We start from the raw sequence: 7,189 nt of genomic DNA on the forward strand, positions 1-7,189 counted from the left end.
GGGGGGCTCAGCCGCTAGGTGCAGTGGCCGGCTGCCGCCTGTCGGATGTATTACCCAGGCGTCAACATTATTACCCGAGGTAATTCAGCTGGCACCCACACCGACACACTCACACACGGACACAAGCGCATACGAACACATACGCCAGTTGCGCAACAACGTAAAACGTGCGACTGTTATGAGCTCGTTTACAGACACACCTCAGTTATTTATCGCGCGGCTAGCTGGCCAGTTGCGGGGCGGAGGGGGGCAAGCGGCAAGGGCCGGGCCCCTCACCGGGACCTTGACTGGGAGCAGCGGTGATGTAAGGGGCGGTGGCGGTGTGACAGGTACCTTCCCCGCCTCTGGGCTGTGACTTAGTTCAAACCTATGCACGTCTATGCGCCTGCCGCACATGGTCTGGCTGCGGTCGCTATCAGTCGTAAAAGAGTATATATGCGTAACAGCTATGTCACGAGCGTTCTTTTGTGCTGGCACGTTCTGCTCTGATTCTAGGTCTACGGAAAAAGCAATTGAACTCGGCTCTGGCACCTTTTAGCAAACACCGTCAGTTGTCTACCTATTTGTGTTTTAGAAATAAAATTCGATGCCTGGCTTAGAATTTTACAATTCAATTGAATTAAGCCCGTCGTTATGAACTAGTGATAGACAAGCGTCGTTACGTATAGTTTTCTGTATGGTACTAGTATTTCTAGATGATAATTGTATACAGGTTATATCAGGTTATCTTATCTTATCGATGATGCTGTATACCGTCGGGACAGCTGTGATTTAGATGCTAAGCAGCTAAAATGTTGTGTTTTGTGTTTTTTTTTCGTGTTCCACACACGTAGCCGCTGTGAAGTTCGTCCCGCAATTTCTTCCTGTGTAACATGCCACAAATGTATATGCAGAGACAGTTAAAAGTACAACTTTAGCCAGCGAGGCTGGTCTAGGACGGGGGTTTGACACATGGATCTGACTGTTAGTGGACACTCCACAGCTCCACCGCTGCCTGGTTCAGATGTTTCCAGCTTTGCCATCGCCTAACGAGTCTGGACACTCGGCGGCCGAGTTTCCGACTCGCGTTTTCGCAATAACGACGCAAGCCTTTGACATTTTCAAAAGGCAGTGTACACGACGAAAGGGCGAAAGGGACTTGAAGGTAATCGTCGGCCTGCCCCGCCCCGCCCCGCCACGCAACTGCACGCAACGGCACGACCGGGTCCACTCCAAGAGAGGAGCAGCGCCCGCGTTGAGGTCTCCCGCCGTGATGGTTTAAGCGACGGGTCAGAGCAAGAGGGAGAGAGAGCGTAGGGGAAGGGAAGAAAGAAAGGAAGAGAACATAAAATGGGCACACACTGGAAATGCAAGTGTGTGAATGTCGCTCACCTGCAGGTGAGCGACATTCCATTCGTACACTTACGGGGGTAAGGGTGTGAATTTTTCCTGGAAATTTCACACGTTTACCCCCCTAAGTGTACGAATGGAATGTCGCTCACCTGCAGGTGAGCGACATTCACACACTTGCATTTCCAGTGCAGGACGAGTGGGATAAAGTTTGCCTTTTTATTGGTTTATAAATCGCTTAGGCTGGTAAAGCAGAAGGAACGAAGAATGTTAGATTCCTGCAAAGCAATGCTTTGCACAACTGCGAAGTATTTAGTTCCTTTGTACCTACGAAGCATTTACGTTGCAATTACAAAGTGATGCTTTGCGCAAGTACAAAGTAGTGACGCTTTGCGATTGCATTGCCTCGCATTTACAAAGCATCACTTTGTAATTGCAGAGTAAATTCTTCGTAGTTACAAAGGACCTAAACACTTCGCAGTATTGAAAAGCATTGCTTTGTAGAAATTTAACAGTGAAAGGAAAGAGCAGAGAAATTAAACTTCTTTGTATCCTCAGAACAGGTAACAGGTGACATGTCGGTGGCCGTTCAGCCGGCATTTCCCATGTCACGCACGCGGGTGCGACTACTCTGGCTGGAGGGGAGAGGGGAGGGGGGTATATCCCCCCTCCCTCCCGCGGGGCAGTTGCGTCCGGGTCGAGAGTATCGAGACGCGTGACTGTTTTTATCATCATAAACGTTATTGTTCTCGGGCATTTGCTGTGGTCGCGGCCGGCCAAGGCCCCGCAGCGAGGCGCTCTGACCGCCTGACCTAGTGGCGCTGCTCCGGCGAGGCTCCGCGGCTGCCGGACAGGTTATGCCCCCCACCTGTTGTGTGCTGCTGGTGATCGCTTAAGATTGAGGCTCGTCGCTGACTCAGCAATTCCGCAATCGATGCGTTGCGCAGTTTGGCGGGAAGCCCCACCCCACCTCTGCTCCGCGTGGACCGCGGCGGCGGCTGGGCGCAGCTGAGGCGCGGCTGCCGTGGCGTCCGACGTGGCCGGTCCTTTCATGGTTCGTCAGTCGTTTATCGTTCTATTTTTTGTTGTTGTGGCCGCTGACCACTTTTACTTTTCAAAACCGCCTGGTTTAGAGAAAAAGTGGCGGTGCTGGTACTAAAAGTATCATCCTGACTGTGCTGAAGAGGCCCACCCGTCTCTTACGCACGGCGGAGCCTGGAAGGCCCTCACGGCAGTGCAGCAGCACCCTACAGCCACACGCAAACACACGCCGGTGACGTGCGAGTCGGCCCAGTGTCCCCTTTAGCGCCTGTCAGTGGTGAGGTAGGCCGTACCGCAGCACACCGGTGACGTGCGGGTCGGCCTAGTATTCCCCTTAGCGCCTGCCAGTGGTGAGGTAGGCAGTACCGCAGTACACCGATGTCGTGCGGGTCGGCCCAGTGTCTCCTTAGCGCCTGCCAATGGTGAGGTAGGCCGTACCGCAGCACACCGGTGACGTGCGGGTCGGCCCAGTGTCTCCTTAGCGCCTGCCAATGGTGAGGTAGGCCGTACCGCAGCACACCGGTGACGTGCGGGTCGGCCTAGTGTCCCCTTAGCGCCTGTCAGTTAAGGGAAGTGAGCGCCGCCGTCCGTGGCAGCACGGCCAGACAACTTGACCGGTTCTTACTGTTTTTCCTTGTGGTTGTCCGCTGTCCTGTTGCTCGTAGTGGATATCTTCGGTGTCCCCAGGGTGGGTCGGGTCAGCGCGATCAGTTCTGTAACAAAATAAAACTAGTAATCGACCCAACTCAACGTTTGCTTTACCTCGCATCACTTTTTAGCCCGGAATCGTAACTGAATAATACGACAGCGTGGTCGGAAAATTTGAAATGTTATTATTGTAGTGTTGTATTGTCGCGGTTCTGCTCCCGTCTATTTTTTTCCCCGAAAGAGCTCGTGCCGTATGCCACGTGGGTCCACCGAATGACAAGGTGGGGCGCGTGGCATAGGCTTGACGGTCCTGACGGTGCATCCGCCCCTCGCGCTGTGTCCGCTGTGTTGTGTCACAGCCACACATTGTCAACGCGGACGGTACGGGACGGGACCTCCGCGGCCTTGGAGAAGAAAGTTGGCGGCGGACTGTGAGTCGGACAACGCGCCCGGCGACCCGTGTTCTTTGATTTTCTTTGAAATTGTCCGGTATCGTAAACTTACAACATCCATGTAAATCACAAATAACAAATATATTTCAAATTTACATACTGTTTTTTCCGTAGGTTTGCAAGCTTGTCTTTTCAATTTTCTGAGTTTTTAGTTTCTCAACGTTTAATGCGGCTTTTTTTATAATGATATATTTAACCTGTCTCGGCTTTACTATTTCTTATTAACGTAGACGAGACGTGTTTGCAGTATCGACCACGGCGTGGTGAGGAAATAATTATGGTGTGAACTATCTCACCATCATAGAGGCGGGCTCGTGGCGGGGAGGCGGCGCTGTTTAATCTAGTTGTTTGGTCTGGCGGTCGGGCTGGGGAGTGAGTGTCCGTTGTTTAGGGGGAAAAAACCGCATCAAAGAAAGAAAGACACTTTTGACACCGTAGGATGCAAATTATAGCGGCACACTGTAAAGTGCTTCTAAACTATATATTCTTTGCCAGATTGCAAAGAATTTGCGAGCTTTGTATTACAAAGAGTTCGTTCGTATCGCAAAGAATTAAATTAGTTCATATTTCAAAGAATTAGTTCGGGGCATCATGGCATGCGATACATGTTACCCTTGTCTTCCCAGTGTTGCGAGACACTTCTCCATAGAGAATCAAGATCTTTATATGTAAATTACGGTATTTGTTGTATTTGTTGGAGAGAACATCGTCTTGCGTTGTTGATATTGTAATCCAACCTTCTCTGTGCCGTGCTGGTGCAACAGAGAGAAACAGACACTTCCAGTTCGTCCAGTGCACTATGGCTTCGCTACTAGCGGAATGTGACCGATCCGCTGACTTTTTCGTTTCAATTAAATTATTGTGACACGAGGAAGGCTCTTGAGAGGAGGGGTACGGTGCGCAGGGAGGAAGGCGACCTGGTGGGGGGAGGACCTGCAGCGAACGCGGATGTGGAGCGGGTCGACGCAACGCAGCAAGACATGTGGCGGGAAATTCAAATCGACGAGTGCCTCTGCCCCAGAGAGCGGCTGCCTTTATTACATTGTTCATTGCCCTGTGCCTCTGATTAACGAGCGTGCCAAACCCGTACAGGGGAGACCCAAAGAGCTAGATGGGGGAATTTAATTTCTAAACCTTTTTATTGCTGATCCGATCTCTTGCCCTTCAATTCTGGCGCACGTTTAAAATCAACTATGAAATTTGGTTTGCTGCCTGCTATTTGCTATTCTACTTTTTTTAGTGCATATTTTGACTTTTGTCCCTTTTGATGTATCATTATTACTGTTGTTCACTTGGAAACGCACAATTATGTTCGTGTTAGAAAAACGCTACAGTGTGTTGTTGTTTACTCAAGAATAAATAATCAAAACTCAAAACATTAACACTGCAAACCCAAACAGTGTACTTAGTACACACAAGGAAGAGTCGACTTGCACTTGCAAGCATACACCTACAAGTGTGTACTTCCTGTAGTACACACAAGGAGAAGTGTACTACACAGTTAGTTCACATAGGTTGTTCTTTTACGTTCGTTTTAAACCGCAAATTTTTCATGTTACAGTTAAACCGTCAGGCTATCCAATGATCTGAATATCCCAGCTCCAGCCCCGGCCCCAGCGCCGCTCGGTGCCGGCCGGGCTACAGCCGGTGGGCGAGGCGGTCCGGCTGCCACTCTGGCACAGAGTCTTGCTCCAACGGTCGGTTATTCTTTACGACTAGGTTCGGCCTACTGTCATTTGCCGCACTGTCCAGTCCACGTGGTGTCATTCTAAGTGGCAAGTGGCCTAGCCGGGTGCTTTCAGTGGGGAGGAGAGTTTGAACGGACTGACTGAGTCAGAGAGAGAGAGAGAGAGAGAGAGAGAGAGAGAGAGAGAGAGAGAGAGAGAGAGAGAGAGAGAGAGAGAGAGAGAGAGAGAGAGCGAGAGAGAGAGACGAGCCTGAGCCTTGGCTTGCCCCTTCTCTCACCTACTCGCCTGCACGCCGTCTTGGCTACGCTCCGACGCGGTTTCGTAAAAGGCGGTGTACTTTTGGATTCTTCAGCACGACGGCCAGCCTGTGTGGCACACATGTTTGGCCCTCGCCGCCGCTGACATTTTGTTCCGTGCCGTTGCATGGGGCGGCGTTCTGCCACACAGGTAACCCTCCATTTGGATGGGCGGATCATGGCTGGCGGCGTGGCGGGGCGTGGCGGGGCGTGGCGGGGCGTGGCGGGGCGTGGCGGGGCGTGGCGGGGCGTGGCGTGACCAGACGCCTTGGCACGCGCGCCGAGCACGTATAATGATTGTGTCGCTCCGGTGACTCGGATATCGCCGCCATGAGGTCGCGGAGGGAGGAGGTGCTAATGGGATTCGCATGCATTCCGCGCGCGTCGCGCTGTTCGACCAGAACAGCTGCTCGCGCGGAACCTCCTTCCTGCAAGTGCATTGCATTGTGTTGGTGCAAATGGGTCTTTTGACCTGTCGCGATACCGATGCAGCAGATCAAGCCGGCTAGCTGAAATGCGACATTTTCATCCAATAACTTTTGCATTGGTTGATAGAGAGCAATACGCAAAACCACTCTAAAGGGTCGGTGATCCATGCCGTCATTTTAGCTGATGGTTAAAACGTTTCAAACAGCGCACATAATGTTTGTACTGCACCTGGCGGTAGGCAAGCCCGAAGCCCGCCCACCCACCTGAACCCGATAAAATAACCAACACAAAACGACAGCCCAGACCCTTTTGTTCCTAACATTCATTCGCCATCTGCTGATTCGTAACGTCCCGCATTTTAAAATTATAAACAAACGTATTACCATCTTTTTCTACAGGGATTATGGGATTATCACACTTTATCAGCAAATTGTTGTACTTGAGAATTTTGCCAGCGTTCAATTTCCGCTCGGCAGCAGCTGTTCGCGGAAGGGTCCTTTGTTTGTCAGCCGCACAGCCGGGCTAATTCCGGTCAAATGGTGAAAGACGAGGTTAGTGAGGCATGAGGCTGCCGCCGCCTTTGTTCAATGCAGCCGACCGTTATATCATGCGTGCGACAGAGAGAGGGAGAGAGGGGGAGGGGAGGGGGAGGAGGTTGGGAAGCTTGAGTGTTTGGTATTTACTAATTGTTTTCCCAATTTGACAATGTTTATCTTGCGATCATTCGGGTTAATTTGGGATTAGTTTAAGTTTATCAGACTAAATTCTGGGAACACGTATTAACCTTGTTTCATCTTTAAAACTGTCGATACGACGATACGTGGGCGATCCTCCCTTTCTTTCAAGCTAAAAGCAAGTGTTAAGGTGGAGTGTTTGAATACTATAGAACTGAGGAATTCCAGTAAAAACTCCGCAAGTACGAGACTCTTAATTTTGTCAAAGGTGTTAAACACATAAGAGATCTCGACAAGAGGGACACTGGTGCTCCAAACTTTTTTTTAGCGAGCTCTGCGACAGCGCCATACAACGCATTGTCTGGGTTTATTGCAGGGTGCAGGGGATTCTATAGTTCTACCTTTATTTTTCTGTGTCTCTCCTTTTTTTCCTGCTCTGACCTGGCATTCCCCTGATACGCCCGCCGCTGTGCGCCCTGGCCGCCGTGCCTCTCACCCGACACGCATATTTTTCATCCTTCTTTCTCCTCTGCCTTTCCTCCGGCTCCTCCGCCGTTTTGTGGCGTCTGCCCTCTCAATTAGCATGATTCCCACATAGTTGTGTAAGGCGGGCACCACCACTGGCGCCCCGT

The 7,189-nt window shown here is 51.0% G+C and overlaps 2 protein-coding genes across 2 annotated transcripts in view; one reads left to right on the forward strand and one right to left on the reverse strand.

Annotated features, from left to right (window-relative positions):
* Positions 1–7,189, forward strand: part of LOC113214223 (flotillin-2) — a 203,807-nt gene that overhangs the window by 42,506 nt on the left and 154,112 nt on the right. The gene's annotated exons all lie outside the window — the stretch shown is intronic.
* The window catches only part of LOC113214226 (uncharacterized), a 41,582-nt gene that overhangs the window by 24,151 nt on the left and 10,242 nt on the right, over positions 1–7,189 (reverse strand). Inside the window, exon 2 of the mRNA XM_026433534.2 lies at positions 2,996–3,083. The gene's annotated coding sequence lies outside the window, so the exon portion shown is untranslated. The remainder of the gene's footprint in view (positions 1–2,995; positions 3,084–7,189) is intronic.

Source organism: Frankliniella occidentalis, unplaced genomic scaffold, assembly GCF_000697945.3.
Source record: "Frankliniella occidentalis isolate FOCC.00 unplaced genomic scaffold, Focc_3.1 Scaffold42, whole genome shotgun sequence".
NCBI classification, from domain to species: domain Eukaryota; kingdom Metazoa; phylum Arthropoda; class Insecta; order Thysanoptera; family Thripidae; genus Frankliniella; species Frankliniella occidentalis.